Here is a 23,026-nt window from a genome sequence, read left to right on the forward strand (position 1 = left end):
CACCATGCCCAGCTAATTTTTTGTATTTTTAGTAGAGACGGGATTTCACCATGTTGACCAGGATGGTCTTGATCTCTTGACGTCGTGATCCACCCGCCTCGGCCTCCCAAAGTGCTGGGATTACAGGCTTGAGCCACCGCGCCCGGCCCAAGTTACTTTTCTTATAAAGGCTAAAGCAGAGGGGTCTTCCCTATCATGCAGCTCCGATTAACTGGGCCTCTTTTGATTGGTTACTGGGATTCCCTTGTTTTCAAGAAAACTTGATCTGTTACCTGCTTCCTTAATGTTTCCATTTGACTTTGTGATATTTAGCAGCATGAGAGAATTCATTTTGGTTGGTCTTTTGGGGCCCAGTACAGGAGTTTAGTCCAAAACAGTGACCTATAAATTTTATTTAACCCTTCATTCACTGTGAATAGGTAGAAGCACCATTTATATGGGTTTCTGAAATGGCTAATCAATTGTAACTTTTTCTCACATTTCTATATGTTTATTGATCACATGGGGAACATCTTAAAAATATTTTATTGAGGGTGAATTTCATGTAACATAAAATTAGCCATTTTAAAGTGAACAATTCGGTGGCATTTAGTACATGCATAATGTAGTGCAACCACACTTCCATCTAGTTCTAGAACATTCCTATCACTTCAGAATAAAACCTCTTACCCTTAAGAAGTTTCTCCCCATTCCTCCTCCCCATATCTCCACCAATCTGTATTCTGTTTCTATGGAATTTTTTATTCTAGATATTTTATATAAATGGAATCATACAATATTTGACATTTTGTGCCTGGCTGCTTTCAGTTAGAATAATGGTTTAGAGGTCTATCCATGTTGTAGCATATATCAGTGCTTCATTTTTTTATGGGTGAATAAAATTTCATTGTATATCTATACCCAATTTGTTTATCCATTCATCCATTGATGGACATTTGGGCTGTTCCTACCTTTTGGTTATTATAAATAGTGCTGCCATGAACATGCATGTATATGTACTTGTTTGAGGATCTGATTCACTTATTTGGGGTATATAACCTCGGAATGGAATTGCAGCATCATAGTGTAATTCTGTTTAATTTTTTGAGGAACTGCCAGACTGTTTCCACAGAGGCTGAACTATTTTACATTCCTATAAGTGTATGAGGGTTCCAATTTTGACACATCCTCACCAACCCTTGTTATTTTACATTTTAAAAATTATGTCTGTCTACTGAGTGTGAAGTGGTACTGCATTGTAGTTTTGATTTGCATTTCATTAACAACTAATGATGTTCAGTGTCTTTTCATGTGCTTGTTAATTATAGAATTTTGAACATTGCATTATATTTTGGATGTACTTGGGAATATTTTGAATATATCAGGGAGGCTGGCTTTTGAAAAGAAATATTTGATGATTCCCATGTAATACAAGTAATCATCCCCTGATTTGCGTTTCTTAATTTAATATTTTATATATTAACATTTATTAAAGCGATTCCTATAAAAAATTATCTTTTTTGGAGACAAACTGGAGAGGATTTTCTTCACTCCTATATGACACTCTTCATGCAGTATTTTCACAGACCATTCCTGAATCTTCTGTAGTATCAAGCAACTGCTCTTACAGACCTCAGAAAAATGTTGCTATGGTGATAATACTTGTCCTTGTGAAACGCAGTTATGTGAGCTGTTTTATGCGGTAAAATCTCGCTTGGAGCTCTTTGTAAGATTTATTTGTTGATTTACATTTTTACTGGAGATATATGGTACATTCTATTTTATTTTATTAATTTATTTTTTGAGACAGGGTCTCATTCTGTAGCCCAGGCTAGAGTGCAGTGGTGTGATCATGGCTCATTGAAGCCACAATCTCCCAGGCTCAAGGGATCCTCCCACCTCAGCCTCCTGAATAGCCGGGACTATAGGTGCACACCACCATGCCCAGTTAATATGTACATTTTTTTTTTTGTAGAGACAGGGTCTCACTATGTTACCTGGGCCAATCTTGAACTCCTGGGCTTAATCCATCCTCCTGCCCTGGCCTCCCAAAGTGCTGGGATTATAGGCATGAACCACTGCGTCCTAGCCCAACATATGGTATTTTTTTTTTTTTTTGAGATGGAGTTTTGTTCTTGTTGCCTAGGCTGGAGTGTAACAGCTCGAACTCAGCTCACTGCAACCTTTGCCTCCCGGGCTCAAGAGATTCTCCTGCCTCAGCCTCCTGTGTAGCTGGGATTACAAGCATGTGCCACCATGCCTGGCTAATTTTGTATTTTTAGTAGAGACACGGTTTCTGCATGTTGGTCAGGCTGATCTCGAACTCCTGACCTCAGGTGATCTGCCCATCTCAGCCTCCCAAAGTGCTGGGATTATAGGCATGAGTCACTACACCCGGCTCCATATGGTGCATTTTAAAATAAATATGAAACAGCCACCATAGCTAACATTTATTGAACATTTATTTGGTACCAGAATCTCTGCTAGGTGTTTTGCATAGATTAGCTCCTTTAATCCCAGAAGAATGTCAGCCCCTAAGGATAAATTGTATTTTTTCTGTGTGAATTGTGATATCCCTGGCATCTAAAAGAGTCCTGCCACAGAGCAAGTGTTCAATAAATGATATTGGATAAATAAACAACCTTTTGAGAGTTGTTTGAGGTAGCTATTGTGATTATCTTCATTTTGCAAATGACGAAGCTAAGAAATGTAAAACAATTTTCCCGAGGTCTTACAGATAGGCAGTAGTGGAATCCAGATTAGAACTCAGGCAGCCTGCTCCAGAGTCTGTATCATATGGCCTTTAGGCCATAGAGTTCAGAAGAGCACTTTTACTCTTTCCTTGCAGGTACTACAGGGTGTCCAGCTATTTTGTAAAACAAAGAGGAAACAATTAAATTCATTTTAGTTCAACAAATATTTATTTATGGCCAATAAATAAGGTGTGCCCAAATACTTGTTAGGTATAATATTGAGAACTGGTAGTTAGGAAAACAAGATTATATTATGGGGTCTGACACTAGCTGGTATGACCTCGTACAAATAATATGCCCTCTCTATGCTTTGGACTCCTTAGTTGTAAAATGGAAAAGTTGGACTAGATGATCTAAATGTGTTCCAGCAATATAATGTGGTAACATTAAGAAATAACACTGATAAGGCCACAGTGAACTTGCTTGCTGGGGGTTGGGGTATTAGGAGTATCTTGGTTTATATATTTTAATCTTTATAGAGGATGAGGAAAGAGAAGAGGAAACAAAGTGGTCAATATATGATGGCAGTCATAGACTGTATCACCTAGAAGATAAAATAAAGCAATTATCCCAGTAACAAGGAAGCCTCAGTTCATCATTAATTTCAAGAGATGAGATTTACTTCTATCCTGGCCCTTTCCTTTGAGAAGTATAATACCGTAAAATTACATAATATTTTATAGTTTCTCAATGCTTTCCTCTCATTTGTACCTACAACTATGCTGAGAGGTAGTTTGGGGAGGATAGTATTGGGAAAAACCAAGGGCTTGGCCAAGGTTCGACAATTATCTAGTGATTCTCAGTCTTAGTTTTATGAGGCTCAGCATATCTTAGCTCCAAATTTGAAGAATATGTAAATTATTATTTTTAATGTTTTGATTTTTCTTTTAAATTCATTTGGTTAGAGAATATATATGCCTAACAACAGTTTTCCCTTAGGTTTCCAAAAGAGGATATTGCCTAATAAAACATAATAATAGGGTAGCAAAACTTCTAAAACAATGTGTTAATTTTATTATTATTTTTTTGAGACAGGGTCTCACTATGTTGCCCAGGCTAGAGTGCAGTGACAGTGGCTGTTCACGGGTATAATCACAGCATACTACAGCCTTGAACTCCTGGATTAAGCAGTCCTCCTGCCTCAGTCTCCCGAGTAGCTGGGACTACAGGCATGTGACACCACACCTGGTTCCTGTTTAAACTTTCTTTTAGAAAAGAAGATCTTAGGCCGGGCACAGTGGCTCACGCCTGTAGTCTCAGCACTTTGGGAGGCTGAGATGGGTGGATCACGAGGTCAGGAGTGGGAGACCAGCCTGGCCAACAGGTTGAAACATCACCTCTACTAAAAATACAAAAATTAGCCAGGCATGGTGGCGCATGACTGTAATCCCACTACTCAGGAGACTGAGGCAGGAGAATCACTTTAACCTGGGAGGCAGAGGTTGTGGTGAGCTGAGATCGCACCATTGCACTCCAGCCTTGGTGACAGAGTGAGACCCTGTCTCCAAAAAAAAAAAAAAAAAAAAAAAAGGAAAAAAGATCTTAGGGATGAAACTTACTTTTTAAGGCTCACTTGTTTTATACTTTAAATTGTGTTGAATGATTATATTTCTTACTCTTCTAAGTGTAGCCAATGAATGCGCTGAACTTACCACATGTCTGATTTATACACAGTGCTTCAGAATGCTGGGTGCCTCAGAAATTAAAAGATGACCCTTGCCTTCAATTTCACAAAAATTATGAAGCATACAACTGACCACTGTGTATGACAGAACATTATGAGTGCCAAAAGCTAAACATAAGTGTTACAGGAAATTAAGATGAAGAGAGTCCTTTAAACAGTAGTGGTTGAGAAAGGTTTCATGGAAAAGGAGCCAAGTCTTGAAGGATGTAGTTCTTAAGAGTGAAAGAGTGACAGTGAGAGTGAAGTAAGAGAAGGAAAGTAAGAGAAAGATATTAACAGGTGGAGGGAATGAGTATGAGTACAGACTCAGAAGGAAAACTATTCAGGGTGTATTTGGGAAAGCTGTGAACAAGTTGTACTCCTGGAAAAAGTTGTTAGAAAGATCCCTCCAATGATTGGTTCTTTGTAGGCCTATCATTGTTCTTTTTCCACTTCTCCCCCAACCCAAATAAAACAAAAGAATACACCATTAATTCCTTCATTCAACTAGCATTTATTGAGTACCTGCTCTGTCCCAGGGACTTTGCTAGGGAGCATAAACTAGATTGACTAGGTTTGCCTTCAAAGGGTTCACAGTCTGGTGAGGAAGACTAACTCTTGGTTAGAAAAGGAGTTACATACAGAGTGCCCATTTTATTTGAAATGGGGCCACCTTGAAAAGAATGAGCTTGGCTGCATTGGGCTGATCGCCTGAGCTCTGTTTTTAGCCCTTGGAGCAACTTCAGGATGTGTGGCATTCCAGGAGAACAGCTGCATACTATATTCTGAAAATGACTAAAGTAGCACCTTCGTTTTTTCCAGACCCGAAGCAATGACTCTCACCAGGAAGGAGAGCCAAACCCTAACCTGGCTTGTGCTACTGGGCATGTTGTTCCACAGACTTTTAGAGGGGAAGTTTCAGATTGTTTTGCCTTTGTCCCAAAGAAAGGAGATATGGAGGAAGGAAGGCCTAAATTATAGAGGCCTCTGATTAAAAAAAAAAATCATTATTGGTATTTCTTAGTGCAGCAAGAGATAATAATGATAGATATTATTTATTAAGTGCTTAGTGCCAGGCACTGTAATGAGAGCTCTAACCAACATTCAGCATGCAGTTTAACCCACACAACAGTCCTAAAAATTAGCTAGTATTTTCATCACCTTTTACAAATAAGGAAACTGAAGCTTAAGAAGATTAAGTAACTTTCCCATGTCACATAGCTAATGAGTGGATATCACGGAAAGTGTAATTAATATTGGAATGAGTTTTTATGTTTCATAATTTATAGAGAAAACGAAGGTTTAGAGAGAAGTGATTAGTCCATAGGCAAAGAGAAAAATGTCAGAGCCAGCTTTATAACCCATATCTCAATTTTATGACTCTTTAAAATTTTTAACCTTATATATAATACAAATTCAAATATATACATATATCTATATGTTTCTATATATCACCTAGCTCCTACAATTACTAAGTATTCATGATCAATCTTATTTCATCTATACCCCTACTCTCTTGCTCCCTACCATATAATTTTGAAGCAAATACTAAACATATTATTTTATCTATAATCAAAATATTTCTCTAAGAGATGATTTTTGTGAAAAATATAATACAATCATCACACCTAAAAATTTGTAATAACTCCTAAATACCATCAATGATCTAGTCTCAGTTCAGATTTCCAGTTGTCTCATAAATGCCACAGTTTTTTCTTGTAGTTTGCTTGCTTGAATCAGTATCCAAATAAGGTTCACACAATAGATAGATATATCTTCTAAGTCTCTTTCAATTTATAGCTTTCCCTCCAACATTTTTATGTTCTTATGATTGTTGAAAAGACTAGTCATTTGTCCTATAGAGTTTCCTGCAGTTTTGATTTTGTTGATTGTATATCTGTGGTATAGTTTAAGATGTTCTTCTCTTCTGTCTTCTGTATTTCCTATAAATTGATTGTTGGATCTAGAGTCTTGTTCAGATTCAGGTTTGAGTTTTTATTTTGAAAGACTACTTCTTAGGTGATGTTGGGTTGTGTTTCCCCATCAGGAGACACAAAGTGTTTGGTTATCTCTTTTTGTGATATTATAATAGCAGTAATTGATTATTACTATTATTATTATTTTTTGAAATAGGGTCTCACTCTGTCACCCAGGCTGGAGTGCAGTGGTACGATCTTGGCCCACCACAACCTCTGCCTCCTAGGTTCAAGCAATTCTCCTGACTCAGCCTCCTGAGTAGCTGGGATTATAGGAGCACCACTGTGCCTGTCTAATTTTGTGTTTTTAGTAGAGATGGAGTTTCACCATGTTGGTCAGGCTGGTCTTGAACTCCTGACCTCAAGTGATCCACCCACCTTGTCCTCCCAAAGTGCTAGGATTATAGGCATGAGCCACCATTCCTGGCCTAGCAATCACTGATTTTTAATGCCTAGATACATTAATTTATTAGAGAGTCCAAGGCCTTCCATTTACAGCCATGATGGAATATCAGGAATAGAATTTACCCTTCAACTTAACTAAAAATCCCAGCAAGATATATGAAACAGTGGTTTTCAGACATTGGACAATAGGCATCATAGGAGTGTGATTCTTGAAGAAAGGGAAGTAATGTCTGGCATCCAGTGAAAAATTACTGGACATGCAAAGAAATGGGATAATATAACCCATAACATAGATAAAATTTAATTAATAGAAACAGAATTCAGAAATGACACATATAAAATTAGGAGGCAAGGATATTAAAACAGCTATGATAAAAATGCTTCACATGTTCAAGAGGTAGAGGAAAACATGAGCATAACAAGGAGAGAAGTGAAAGGTATAAGAAAAACACCCAAATCAAATGTCTAGAGATGAAAAATACAATATTTGAAATGAGAAGTACATTGGATAGAATTAACAGCAGGCTAGACACAATAGAATAAAAGATTAGTACATTTGAAGACATAGCGATAGGAAGTACTCAGAGCTCAGAGAAAAAAGATGAGAAAAATGAGCAGGGCATCAATGAACTGTGGAACAGTACCAGATGGTCTAATGTACAAGTAACTCAAGTTGAAGAACGGCGGGGACACCAGAAAAGTATTTGAAGAAATAATGGCTGAGAAATTTTCAGGTGCCCTAATAGGACTTGGAGACCTCTTTTTCTGTTGTAATGAAAGACAGGATTGCTTGTCTGTAGATAAAGAGGACAGTTTCTTTCTTTCTTTTTTTTTTTTTCCTTTTTTAAAGACGGGGTTCACCATGTTGGTCAGGCTGGTCTTGAAATCCCGACCTTAGGTGATCCGCCTGCCTTGGCCTCCAAAGTGCTTGGATTACAGGCGTGAGCCACCACGCCTGGCTGAGAACAGTTTCGTAATGAGCAGGAAGAAAGCTATAATCAATAAACTAACCCTTTTAGACTACCTAGTGACCTTCTATGTTACATGTGTGTTGTTTTCCCTTTAGGACTATCTGGAAAATTTGTGATACTTGTTTTTTTTTTTTTTTTTTTTTGTTTTTTCCTTGAATCTCTTATTCACTCTTAAAGTGATTCCTATCCCTTACCACCATACCACCAAGTGCCCCTGGCTAACCTAAAGAAGTCCTGTATCTGTTTCCTGAGCTGCTGCCTGGGCTCCAGGTTCCTTTCATTCATCCATGCATCCACCTCCAGCTTTCCCTAATGAAATTTTGACTGACTTGGGCCTGCCTGTCAGTTCATCTTAAAGGCTAATCCTTGATAATTAATTCTAGAGGTTCCTGATGAGTTAATGTATAACACTAACAGATTAACATTCACATTTAAAAGGCCATCCAGAGATATGCTCTAATTCCTATTTATTTAAGGCCTAGCTCAAATACAATCTTATTTATTCAACAATCATTTCTCTAGTGGTACCATGAGTCATATACTGTGCTAGATTGAATAAGGCCTAGCTCTTGCCCTCTGGAGCTTCACATTCCTGAAAGACAGACTTACAAACAAATACAAGTTGTTATCACATAAATACAATAAAGGAGGTATGAACAAAGGTTTGAACACTCGCTGGGGAACAGTGAGCAGGACAGGGTACTCAAGAAGAAAGACCTTTGTAATGAGCCTGAAGGAGAAACAAGAGTGGAACAGTTTGAGGCTATAAAGAGAATCTTGGGCAAAGAAAACATCATCAGAGATACAGAAATTATGAAAAATGTCAGTTGCTATTTACTAAGTCCTATGGTTCATGCACAAAGCTTTGCATACATTATCTCATTTGACTCTCAAAAAAACCTTTTTGAATAGCTGTCTTTATAATAGGCACTTTACAGATCTGGAAACTGATGCTTGTGGGGAAGTTTCAAAAGTTGCCCAAGGTTGTCTAATCTGGCAGAACTACGATTAGAACCAAGAACTATCTGATTGCAAAGCATATACTCTTAATCCTTAACTTACTAAAGAAAACTTGTGTTCAGATATGGTAGGGTAAGAGCAAGGTAGTAGGAGAGAAGGCAGAGAAGGTTTGTAAAGGCCAGACTTCTGAAAAGTTTTATATGTTATACATCCATGAAATCGTTTTTTTAATTCTATTTTCCCCTAACAACTCCCAAGCCAGAAGGAATCTTATTTTTCCCTTTTAACCCCCAAGTACTTAATGTTTATATCTCAAATCCATTTATAACTTTCGTTTTTTCCCCATTTCCCCATTTGCCATTAGGCAACAAAGTTTTAATCAAAGGAATTATTTATTTTTTGAAAAATTGTATAAACCAGGCAGGGTGATGTGTGCCTGTAGTTCCACCCACTTAGGAGGCTGAGGTGGAAGGATCACTTGAGCCTAGGAGTTGGAGGCTGCAGTGAGCTATTATTGCACCACTGCACTCCATCCTGGGTGAACAGTGTGAGACTCCATCTCCTAAAAAAGATAATAAAAGAAAAAAAAATTATATATTTTTAAATTATACAACTTGATTTGATATACATATTGTAAAATAATCACCACAATCAAGGTAATTAACATAGGCATCATAGTTACTTTTGTGTGTGTGTGTGAGAATACCTTTTGTGTGAGAACGCTTAGGATCAACAACAAATTTTAAGTATACAGTGTAACATTGTTACTGATAGTCACTATGCCATACATTAACTCTCCAGAACTTATTCATCTTGCATAATAGAAACTTTCTACCTTTTGACCAACATTTTTTCCATATCCTCCTTCCCTTAGCCCATGGTAGATTCTATGAATTTAACTATTTTAGACTCCACATATAAGTGATATTATACAATATTTGTCTTTTTTGTTTGGCTTATTTCACTTAGTGTAATGTCCTCCAGGTTCATTCATATTGTCACAAACGGCAGGATTTTATTCTTTTTAAAGGCTGAATAATATTCTGTTGCACGTGTATACCACATTTTCTTTATCCATTCGTCTGTCAATGGACATATAAGTTGTTTGCATATCTTGATTCTTGTGAATAATGCTGCAGTGAACACAGAAATGCAGATATCTCTTCAAGATCCTGATTTCACAAAGGAATTACTTCTTATCATCTTTATCCCATACAATACTCCATTCATTTAGTGAATGTGCTCTACTTACAGGAAATGAGGGAAGGAGGAAAGAAAGAGATAGGGTAGGAGGGAGGGAGACCTGTGGTTGTAGAAAGTTTAGGCACCTGGGCTTTGCAATTCTTTTATTTATTTATTTTTGAGACAAGGTCTTACTGTTGCCCAGGCTGAGTGCAGTGGTGCGATCACAGCTCACTGCAGCCTTGACCTACTGGGCTCAAGTGATCCTCCCACCTCTCAGCCTCCCTCATAGCTGGGACTACAGATGCCTGCTACCACACCTGGCTAATTTTCTCTATTTTGTAGAAACACAATCTCGCTTTGTTGCCAAGGCTGGTCTTGAACTATTGACTCAAACAGTCCTCTTACTCCAGCCTCCTAAAGTGCTAGGATTACAGGTGTGAGCCACTGTGCTCAGCTGTAATTCTTTAAGAAGTTGTGGTTGCCTTGGAGAAATTGGAAACTCTTAGGCCATCGCTATATGCTGGTTGGTAAGTTATGTAACTCCAGCATTGCATCCTGGGTTTTGATGTGCATGACGTCAACATGGGACAAGCCAACTGAGCTTTCTACCAAAACTTACAGGAAAATCTGGTCTGAGCCACAAATATCATGAATTTTAACCCAGGGACATAGCAGCTCTCCCAGTAGTTCTGCTGATTTCTGGATATTGTGGTTCCCTTGCCTGGGATCCATTTGGTGTTTAGCACTTAGTCATAAATCAGCCTTGTGCCCTGTGGGTAGGCTGGGGCTGGAAAGTAGAGGGAGGGAGAGCAGGGGAGAGACCTAGAGATGTTAACTGAGCATGTGCAAATCAAGAAGGAAGACAGGAATCCAGGCTGCCTGCATACCTTTTTCTATAGACCGGTTGACTATGTAGACCTTTTCCTCTGCAGCCTGGTTGTGGCCTGTGGCCAGTTAGTTGTGTCTGCAGAAGAAATTGAGCCTTTTCTCTTCTTAAGCCTCCTTCGAATTCCTAGACCTGGAACATACCTAAACCTCAGTTTTACCCCTTTCTTTACACAGTAGCTCAAGCCTGTAATCCCAGCACTTTGGGAGGCCGAGGCAGGTGGATCACGAGGTCAAGAGATCGAGACTATCCTGGTCAACATGGTGAAACCCCGTCTCTACTAAAAATACAAAACATTATCTGGGCATGGTGGCGTGTGTCTGTAATCCCAGCTACTCAGGAGGTTGAGGCAGGAGAATTGCCTGAACCCAGGAGGCGGAGGTTGCGGTGGGCCGAGATCGCGCCATTGCACTCCAGCCTGGGTAACAAGAGTGAAACTCCGTCTCAAAAAAAAAAAAAAAAAAAAAAAAGAGAATGAATCACCTGATTTAGAATCAGCGGATGTGGGTTCGGGTACTGACTGTCAGTTACTCACTGTGTGACCTTAGGCAAGTCACATAGTCTCTCTGAGCTTTGGCTATTTCCACAGTGAGTTGGAGTTATGTTTCCTGTCTGCCCCTCCCTCCCCCGCCCCCGCCACACACACACACAGTTGTTGGGAGAATGAAATGAGATAATAGGGTTGAAAGTGTTTTGTGAAAGTCAAGCTCCATGCAGTTAATTGTAAGGGAGGAGGAAGAGGATGTGGTTTCCTGAGGGGGATTTGGGCTGTGGGATCCTGTCGAGTAAGCTCTTCTTTCTGTGCTGCCTAAAATGCCACCAGGTGGCAGCAGGATTCTATCTCTGCTCTTTATCTAATGGAGGATAAAGCAGGGAGAAGACAGGAAAGGCCTTTGGCAGCTGCTTTGCTCTATTCTATAAAGGTGAAGAAGATTTATTTCTTTACCACTATCTACATTTCTCACTCCACCAAATCCCTCTGGTTAATATTGAATACTTCCTCAGAGGACCCCCCCCCATTCTTAAACTAGAATCTCAGGACACTTTCTCCATTTTTGAAGAGGCCCGAAGGAGAGAAATAATTTGTCCGATGTTAAACAATTAGTTCATTCAAGACATAAGACTTCAGTTTAGGCTTCTTCGTATGGGTGCAGTCCTTTCAAAAATGTATTTTCAAGATGTTTTGGGAGGCTTGAAGCGGCTTTGTTTCTTTCAGTGGAGGGGAATTTCAGGGCTTTCTGAGGCAGAGGGAAATAGGAAACCCGTCTAGCATTCATTTGAAAATATTTTGAAGTGTTGCCTTGATTAAGAAACAAATTTAGGGGTACCTTGTTAGGAACCCCCAAGTATCTGAAAGGTAAGCCTTAGAAACTCTCAGATATGTACACCAGATGGAGTGCAACAGACACCTCAGGACAGAGAATCCGTGGTGCATTGTTTTAAGGGTCGCATTTCAGAATATGGAGTTTTGCATCAGACGCCTTTCTGATTATAGTCTCCTCAGACGGACATGTTCCAATGAGACTATTCTCAGTACACTCTGGCGTGTGGCAAAGGAAGGTGAGAAGGAGGGAAGCCAACGTTAACTATTTGCTATTGGTAAGGTCGCAAAGTGACAGAAATAAAAGCATGTGGACTCGACAGCCCAACATATGCTGGTTCAAAGCCTGCCCCAGTTACTTACTTGTATAGGCAATTTTCATAGGTTCCAGTTTTCTTATAAAAAGAGGGTAATAAGATCTACCTTGTTAGCTCTGTAACATTTGACAAGTTATTTAACCTCTGTGTAACTCAATTATATTGACTGTATAATGAAAAGTCCTACTTCATAGGGTTTTGTAATGATTAATAAGCTGTTACCTAGAACTATGCATGACATATAATAAGCACTTGGTAAACATTAGCTGTTGTTTTTGGTATTATTATCATCACCATAGAGGGTTGTTGTGAGGATTAAATGAGACGGTATATGTAAAGGTTTTAAAGAGAGCAGACACTCGATAAAGCGGTATTTATTTATATGCAACCAATAACCACAGTGATGTAACTAGTATTTTATGGTGATAAATGAACCTCTTTACTTATAAGTATGGGAGTATTATTTTGCATTTTGTTTTATGTTTATTCTTATTCCATTATTTGAGGATATTCTTGGCTTTTTAAAATACAGATCTATCTTTTTTTGTAAGCTAAAGGCAATAATAACATTTATTGACCCCTTTCTATATGCCAAACCCTGTGCTTTATGTATATTGTCTCAGGAGAATTTAGTAACTTTTTAAAGTCCATACATCTACCAAATGATAGAAGTGGGATTTGAACTCAGACAGTGTGATTCTACAGTTTGTTTTCTTGTATACCATCCTTCCTACTTAAAAAAATGTATGGACTAAGAGGATCCCATTTCTTAGTAATAGAGGATCCCATTTCATAGTTAATAGAATTATATATTATGGCTGAAAGATATTTAAGAATTAATCATAAAAAGCATAATACATATCCGGCATAATACAAATGTTAATTACCAATGATCTGGCAGAGCACTTTTGGAAACCTAACCTCAGGAAATAATCCAAAATACAGTCACAGTTTTATGGATAAAGGTGTTCATCACAGTGTTATTTATAATTTGGAAAAGTTTTAAAGCAATCTAAACATCTGACCAAGAAATGGTTAGTAAAACATGGTATATCTACTTGATGAATTATTATGGGGGTCTTAGCAATTGTAAATGGCGATGCTATTTAGAACTTTGTAAGAAAACAGATACTGTGTATATGTGAAGTCATGAGAAGATAAGTAGATGTTAGATGTTTTATTTTCATTTCTTGTATATTAATCTTTTGTTTCCGCATTCCAGCAAGATGAACAAGACAAAGGGATTCTCAGTCTTTTTATATATTAGGAGTTGGGGAATTTGAGTAATTTTTAAAGGTTGAATCTTCTCTGACCTGTAGGAATTCTCAGGGAATCTTTTCTTCACTCAGCAAGTAGATTTGGCCCCTGATGGACACTTAGAATCAAAGATATAAAGTCCTGAATCTTCTGGTGAGATGCTCACAGTTTTGTTAGCAATAAGTTGGCAGCCAGGAAGCAGAGTGGAATATGTAGAATTAGAGAAGGGCTGAGCAACAGGAATAGATGACTTTGTATACATGCAATGAGGGAACCCAAGGACTGGAGGGACAGTGTATCAGAGCTGAGACACAGAGGGGTTAAGTGACATGCTTAGGGCAGCACAGTGAGACCGTGAAAGAGTTGGGATGAGAGTCCCTGGATTCCCCGCTTCCAGAGACATTGATAGTCCCTATCCCTCCAATACCAGAGGCAGGTTTGTTGTAGCTCTAAATGTATGAGTAAGTGGATGCTCCTTGTGGCCTTTCAGAAGGATGCTGTTTCCCATTAGTTCTTCTATAGAGGAATTGAGGAACCGTCACATAATACCATAGGTCAAGTTTCCACTGAATTATTGACCTAAAAACCATATCTCAGACTCATTCCACCAAGCCAGAAGCCCAGCATGTTCATTAGGCTCTAAAATCAGATTTAACATCTGCTTTTGAAAGCTCCTGGCTGAAGCTCTTCCAGGAGCAACTCTGAAATCCTGGTTTCATACTTCTCTCAATTCCCTGTAATCAGAGACAGAGGGCATTTTTGGAAGACATATGGTGAGGAGGGGCTTTATCTGAAAATGTTCATGCCAAGGTTATGGCAGCCATGATTTAGCTTATATATATGTCTTTCCAAGAGTCCGTGAAGTGGATGCTGAAGTTCCTTATCAGTTTGGGAAGACTGAACACCTGCTTATTCTGTGTAATAAGATGAATGCATACCATATGGAAACCCATTCCTTTGGAAGATTCTCACCTGAAGAGACTGGCTTAATTGTATGGGAGATAGCAGACAGAACTGTTGGTCAAGGCCAGTCAGGGATGCTGAACTTCAGCTATAAGCTTTGCAAATTTACCAATCTGTATAGTCTTTCTCATGTTCCTACCTCCTGGGTTGCTTGGAGGAGCTAGGGAATTAGATTCTGATGAAAAGGCATAGTCCTACTCTGCCTCTTTCTAAATACATAACCATGCTGTAATTGTCTGGATTACTGACATTCCTCTCTCAGAAATTGCATTCGTCAAGAGCAAGGATCTAATCTTACTGTTGTCTTTAACCCCCGTGTCAGGCAGATAACTCGGCAGGTACTCAGTAAATGATAGTTGAACAGTGAATGAAAGAGGATTCGAGGCAGCTCATGCCTATAATCCCAGCACTTTGGGAAGCTGAGGTGGGCAGGGAAGCTGAGGTGGATGGATCATGAGGTCAGGAGTTTGAGACCAGCCTGGGCAACATGGTGAAACCCCATTTCTTTCTTTCTTTCTTTTTTTTTTTTTTTTGGAAAGACGAGGTTTCACCATGTTGGTCAGGCTGGTTTTGAAATCCAGACCTCAGGTGATCCACCCACCTTGGCCTCCAAAGTGCTTGGATTACAGGTGTGAGCCACCACGCCTGGCCGAAACCCCATTTCCACAAAAATTAGCTAGGCATAGTAGCACACATTTGTAGTCCCCGCTACTCCAGAGGTTGAGGTGGGAGGATCACCAGACCCCAGGAAGGTTGAGGCTTCAGTGAGCTGTGATTGTACCACTGCACTCCAGCCTGGATGATAAAATGAGACCCTGTCTCAAAAACAAAAACAAAAACAAAAACAAAAACAAAAACAAAAACCCCCAAAAAACAAAAAACAATCCAAGATGATTAACATGATTATGTCCACAGAAAATTCAAAAGAAGCTATAGGTGAATAATTAGAATCAGTAAATGAATTTAGCAAGAGCTCAGAATACAAGTCAACGTAAAAATTCCTGGCATTTTAATATACCAGCAACAAATAATTAGAAAATAAATAATATTGATTAAGTTTTAACTTAAAAAAAACAAAAGGCAGCAAGATGGAAAAAGTAGGAAAGAAATAAAGACACATTACCCAAAAGTGTTAGCATATCACCTGGGGATAAACACTATTAATGTTCTGGGATGCTTTCTTTCAGACTTTTCCTGAGTGTTATGCACACATGTACATAACATGTATGTATGTTGTATGTATGTTGCGCACACACACATACAATTAAAATAATTAAAATATTTGTCTTTGTTGTTAAGTTGAGAAACTTCATAGAAAATAGGAAGGGTTTATTACTGGAATCATTAGGAAACCAGCCTATCTGGTGACAATGTCCAGAAGATAGGGACACTGCTGCTGTGGAGAAACAGAAAGCATCTTTGGAGACTCCAGGATGTAGAAAATGGCCTCCCAATCAATAACTCAATAGCTTTTACTTTTAGGCTGTGTGTTCCCTTATTAGAGAAGGATTTGGCTCACTTAAAAGGATAAAGTTCTGCCCTGCATTGGCCTTTTAAAGAGAGTCTGATTCCTTTAATAGCATCATAATGGGGCCTGCTCTCCTGGAGGCTGGTTGCCCTGGAAGGCCTTTCATTTCTAAAAGCTGTTCCAAGAACCTGTCAAGGCAATTAATTAAAAGTTAATAGAGCATTTTCATCGAGTCCCAGGACTTGCTCAGCTATCTCATTGGCAAATGACATTTAAGCTGTAAAAGTCCACCTTGCCCTTGAGCTTCCTTGTGACCAACATGCGTTTCTATTTGTCGTCCTGCCAGTGTAGGTATCCTGAGCTCTTATATTTCAGATGGAAATTTAGCTTTCTGCTTCTTCAGATATGAAATCTAGAGGGTATAGTCCTCATTTACTATTCAGATCCACACACCAATTTCAAGCAAAGATTTGTCATCTCCAGATGTTATTCTGTACCTACTGTTCACAAATATCTGTTGAGCTCCCCCACTTTGTGCCAGATGCCCTACTTGGCACTGGAGCTACTACACTGAATAAGGTACAAGCCCTGCCTTTGAGGAATACATGTTCCTTGAAGGCACACATGTAAACATGTCTTCATGGTACTGCATGGTAGGTATACATAGGGTGTGGGAGCAATGACTCGGGGATCCTAATAGCCCTGGGGAATTAGAGAATGTTGTTGAGAAATGTTTAAGTGGAATCTTCAAGACTCAGAATTTCATGACTTATAGACAATACTATAATCCCTGTGTAATTAAGGATAATTTATGTTCTTATTGGATAATTAATAAAACATAGGTTTGAAAACATTCAGGCATTTAATAAGTAAATAATTACAGCCTAACTTTTTTTTTTTTTTTTTTTTTAAGAGATGGGGTCTTACTCTGTCGCCCAGGCTGGAGTGTAGTGGCATGATCATAGCTCACTGTAATCTTGAACTCCTGGGCTTAAGTGATCCTCCTGCCTCAGCCTCCTGGTGCTAGGATTACAGGTACATGCCACCATGCCTGGCTAATTTTTAAACTGTTTTTATGGAGACAGGATCTTGCTGTGTTGTCCAGGCTGATCTCAAACTCCTGGTTCAACTGATCCTCCTGCCTTGGCCTCCCAAAGTGCTGGGATTACAAGTGTGAGCCACTGTGCCTGGCCCTAATTTTGTTTTTAAAGAAGTAACTTTCAAGATCTATATGTATTAAATTCTTTTTCCATGCATAGGACTGGTCTTTGAAAGTTCACAGTCTATCTGAGAACAGACTTATCTACCTAAAATAGAGAATAGCAGGAAACAGTCAATGACCAGATGCAACAGATGGGCTTCTGTTGCTAACATCACACATCTTTTCATTCCCTCAGGGGAAACAGTAACCCAGCCCCAAGAAGGAGCTTGATTTGGACACAGAAACTGGAGAAAGAGACCTGTCTTGCCTTTCTTATCCAACTGGAAATATTCATCTTCTTCTTTCTCCAATTTATTGCATGAGCACATTTATTGCATGAGTGGCTTCAGGAAGAATTTTAGGGATTCCTGGAAGTAACAGTCTTGACATACTCTCCTCTTTTTCCTTCATCTAGGATGCTTCCTCTTCTCAGTATATTCTTACTTATGAGTATAAAGGTAAATTGATTCCTACTTTGATATTAATTCTGCCTTCAGTTACCCTTAACTTTCCTTTAGTCAGATTTCAACGTATCCTGAAGGAAAGCCTTCAGAACCCTGTGTACATGTTGATAGGAATGTAAATTTAGTACAGCCATTATGGAAAACAGAATGGAGGCCCCTCAAAAAATTAAAATTAGAACTACCATATGCTCCAGCAATACCACTCATGGGTATATATCCAAAGGAATTGAAATCAGCACATCAGGGAGATATCTCTACTCTCATGTACATTGCAGCATTATTCACAATAGCCAAGATACGGAATCAACCTAAATATCCATCAGTGGATGAATGGATAATGAAAAAATGTGACACACACACACAGACACATGCACAGATATATATATATATATATATGCACAGTGGAATATTATTTGGCTTTAAAAAAAGAAGGAAATCCTGTTATTTACAACGATATTGATGGACCTGGAGGACATTATGCTAAGTGAAATAAACCAGGCACAGAAAGACAAATACTACATGATCTTAATTTTATGTGGAATCTAAAAAAGTCGAACTCATAGAAGCAGAGAGTAGAATGGTGGTTACCAGGAGCTGAGGGGTGGTTTTGGAACTGGCGAAATATTGGTCAAAACTTCCAAGTTTCAGTTGGATAGAAGAAAGAAGTTCAAGAGATCTGTGGTCTATCATGATGACTGCAGTTAATTACAATGTATTGGATTCTTGAAAATTGCTAAGAGAGTAGATCTTAAATGTTCTCACAACAAAAAGTGATAAGTATTTGAGATGATGGACATGTTAATTAGCTTGATTTAACCTCATAATATTATACATATATCAAAACACATTGTTCACTGTAAATGTATATAATTTTATTTTTCAACTATACTGTAATTTTAAAAAGTAAATTAAAGAAGGAAAGACTTCAAAACTAAGACATTGAATTACTCCTCTGGTATATTGTAAAGGCTTTAAAGCTTCAGGTTGGTTGTAAATTCTTTAAAGCTGTGTCTTGTACTTTTTCTATATTGAACGGACAGCTAAGTATACAGTAAGGGCTTAATATATTTTTTTGATTTATTATTCTACAAAAAACAAAGCTTACAGGAAGAGAGATTGATTCTGTTCATTATGCTGATGATCTGTGCTGTTGAGACAGAGAGGAAACTTAGGGAACATTAAAAAAAAAAAGAAAAGAATGTTTTAGCATTTTCTCATTCAGCTCTGGTTTACTGGACAGACATATTCAATAGTTTACTGATTCTTTGATGACATAAGTAAACACTTATTCATTCCACCAATAGTATTCTTTTCTAGAAGTTTTTAAAATATGAGAAATTATTCTCAATGCAAAATGATTTGAGGTTAGGTGATAGGAGGTTTTTGGATTGCTGGCTACAGGAACCTGTTTCCAGAGCTTTCTGACAAACCTGAAGGTCCAGTCTTCTAAAAGGCTTATCTGGCAACCAGAGAGAGGCAGACGAGACAATGAGGCCTTATTTTATTCACCAGCTGGCTCAGTGATAGACCAAATTGATGTGAACTATCCACAAATACTGCAAAAAGAGAGAAAATAAAGGCTGATTTTTGGAAGTCTTTCCATGTTTCCTCTCATACATGAGTTTTACCTGCAAAACTTGGTTTATGTTTCCATTATACCTTCTTCTCCAACTAGCTACTTATAGACTTGTGTTTATCTACCTGCCAGAATGTAAGCTCCTTAAAGGTGAAGGCATGCATTAAAAATACATTTAATTCATCCAGGTACGGTGGCTCATGCCTGTAATCCCAGCACTTTGGGAGGCTGAGGCAGGCAGATTATGAGATCAGGAGTTCAAGACCAGACTGGCCAACATGGTGAAACCCTGTTTCTACTAAACAATACAAAAAGTAGCTGGGTATGGTGGCTCATGCCTGTAATGCCAGCTACTTGGGAAGCTGAGGTAGGAGAATTGCTTGAACCAGGACCCGAGAGGCAGAGGTTGCAGTGAGCCGAGATCACGCCACTGCACTCCAGCCTGGGCTACAGAGTGAGAATCCATCTCAAAAAAAAAAAAAAATGTATACACACACACACACACACACACACACACACACACCCATACACACATATATATTTAATTCACTACTTTTTTGAGGTAAAAATAAACACAAGAAAGACTATTACTGATAGTTATAACATTTGCTCAAGAAAAGTTGAAAAGGAAAAAGAAAATCTTTATGGAAGGAAATTTCTCTTATCAAGGAAAGAACAACATACTATTTAGTCATATACAGGAGATCTCTTCTGCATGTTCAGGGTGGAAATTGGGATTAGAGGAGATTGGATATAATCTCCAAAGATTATCACCTGGAGAAGGTGGTAGAGGTGCCAGAAAACACTCGGGTGGAGTTGTGTATGGACTCAGAAAATCATTGCTAAAGGTGGCAGAGGTAACAGAAGAGGTAACAGGAGTCTGTGTAGGTGTCTGTGGTCTCGAAAACTCATCATCTGTAGTAGGTGGTAGATGTACCAGAAGACACTCCGGTGGCATTTTGTATGGGCTCAGAAAATCATCGGCTGAGGAAGGTGGTAGAGGTGCCAGAAAACATTCGTGTGTGGGTGTCTGTGGTCCCCCAAAATTATCAGCTGGAGAAGGTGGCTGAGGTCCTAGTGGACACTGGAGTCAAGGAGTTGTCAGAGGTCCAAGAGCACCTTTAGCTGATGGGAATGATTGAGCTCCCAGATGACACCCAGATGGAGGAAGTGGCCTGCAACCCATCAGTGGTCTTGAAGGGTTAGCCATGATGTAGGGCGAGTAGGGCAATCCTGAGCAACGATGATGCTGTGCTGCAGTCATATTAACTGCAGGCAGAAGGAGGAAATGTTTTGAAATATATTAATTTGACGGACAGAACCACCACCACTAACACAGGCTGCACCTTATGTTGCTGCTGATAGTTTTTTGCACCTTTCCATCCTCCAGGTTTCAAAATAGCAGCATCAGTGTCATGAAGTCAGTCACCCTTCCACTAAGTACCACCGACAGCTAGGGAGTGAAGAAAAGTCATTGGGATAAACTTTTCTCCACATGCCACTGTACCTGCCTGCAAATGTAGGCAGGCTGGGGGCCAGCCCCAGGGAAGACAGAGTCATAATGCAGTAAGGAAGACACATGTTTCACACACAGGAGTGTCTATGTCTATCCTCATACCTCCCTCACCTCCATCACCAGAGGAAAGTTCTTGCACCAGATAAACAGTGAGTAAGAGAGGCATGAAAAGCTCATTGCCCACACATGTGTTGTAGCTTCTTTTTGGAGAATGTTCTCCAGGCCTTTTATGTTCTTTTTCTGATTCTCAGAACTCTGCAAGTCAGTGTGACCACCTGCTCCAAATCTAAGAAAACAGAGGCTCCCCGAGGAAGGAGAACATGTGCCCAGGGTCACACAGCTTGCAGGAGGTAGAGTGGAAGTTGATTCCAGCTCTGCCTGCAGGACCCTCTCATTTCCCTTCTGTTTCCCTTCTTGACAAAGGGTCTTCTTCACTCTGGGGGTGCCACCCATGAGCACAAATGGCTCTGGGGAAGTGTGGATTCCTAAAGACATGCAGGGGAACTGGGAGAGGGTTTTCTGACAGAACAATCCAACATACAGAAGTCAGTTAGGCATGGCTAGAATGTTTCTTTCTTTTAACTCCCAGGTAATACAAATTTTAAGTGCATTATGACATAAATAATACTTTTGTACATGGAAAAATGAGGTGGAAATTCTGAAAAAAGCAAGTTTTAGAAATGTGTTTAATTTCAAGTGTATAATTCCCATCATGTGTAATCATAAGACTTAGCAGCTGTTGAAGGTACAGAGGCCACACGAGAACCAGCATAGCTGAGCATCATTTAAGGCCTTTGTTGGGAATCGTCGCTGTGGGTAATAGGTTACATTCACTTTCACTAACTCACAGTTGAGGCCTATTTTCTATTACAAATATGGAAATTCTAACACTTAGAATATTAGATCTTGGGCACCACGTATGGGAGTGAAGGTGTTTTTGCACAACACAGTTACTAACAGGAATGAGACTGTGATGAACTATGGAATTGACCTTGTCGAAGACCATTCAAAATTGCACACAGCACGTATTAATGTTGGATTAACGAGTTTTCACTTTCGTCACTTCTGGGAATACAGCAGATATTTCAAATGTTAATCACTTACCTTATAGAAGAAAACAAACAAAATCACAGCAAAATAAAAGAAAACCCCACATATTTCAGAAATAGACCCCACAACATCTTGAGTAAAAGAGATCAGTCAGAGTTCACTGGGCCATGAGACCTACAGCAGTGGAGGTCAGTGGCATTCCTCATGTTATTTCTGGAAACAGAACAGTAAAAGCCCTTCAGCCCTCAGTCCCTACACATTCATGGCTTCTGGAGGTGCCACCCAGGATGACTAGCTGGGAATGGAGAAGCCAGAAAGCTTGTGGGGAAGATTTTGCTTCTGAAAAAGTCCAGACAGAAAAGGTATCACAGAACCGACAGAGCAGAGGCCAGGGCAGGAGAGGACGATGGAGGAAAAGATTACAGTGTCCTGATACAGGCAGAGTGAAAATGACCCCAGCATTTACCTTTGTCTTCTCTGTGTTTTCAGTTGGGATGCAGCTGCTGTTCCTCACGGGAACCAAATGAGGTCCAGAATCTGCTAAGGGCCAGAGAAGGGAATGGGGCTAAATCTGGCTTGCATGTTCTGTGCAGAATAAGAAACCCTCCATGCCCTCTGCTGCCATCTCACTCTCTTTGCCACATTCAGGTCACTTACCAGAGGCACAGGGTTTATTGGCCAGATACCTCAGAGGACCCTGGAGCCCTCTGGGCCTCAGCCTTTAGGAAGACACCACAGAGCCCTGGTCCAGGGGTTTTCTTAACTCTCGATAGGCTGTGGACAGGTCGGGTGCTAACCAGCTGGAAATGAGCTTTAAATCAGGGGTTCCCAGTACATATCAAAGGAAATCACCCATCATGTGAGCACAGACTCCAAATTAAAATAGAAACAGCCATGGATGGGAAGAACATCTATAGGCCCAGGACAGGAGCAGCACTGCTCCTTTTCTTCAAGCTATAGGGGCATTTAAAATTCTGTGGATTCCATAGTGAATCTAACTTCCATATCTCACAAAGCATTGCCAATATTTATGAACAGAAATGAACGTAAAGAGACTAACAGTCATGAGAAAAGGTAAGAGCTACAGAAATTAAATGGAGGCTGGGTGCGGTGGC

The 23,026-nt window shown here is 39.4% G+C and overlaps 1 pseudogene; it reads right to left on the reverse strand.

The window, feature by feature from the left end:
• The window catches only part of LOC119467282, a 45,244-nt pseudogene that overhangs the window by 21,193 nt on the left and 1,025 nt on the right, over window positions 1-23,026 (reverse strand).

This window comes from Cebus imitator, unplaced genomic scaffold (genome assembly GCF_001604975.1).
Source record: "Cebus imitator isolate Cc_AM_T3 unplaced genomic scaffold, Cebus_imitator-1.0 Scaffold274, whole genome shotgun sequence".
Classification (NCBI taxonomy): Eukaryota; Metazoa; Chordata; class Mammalia; order Primates; family Cebidae; genus Cebus; species Cebus imitator.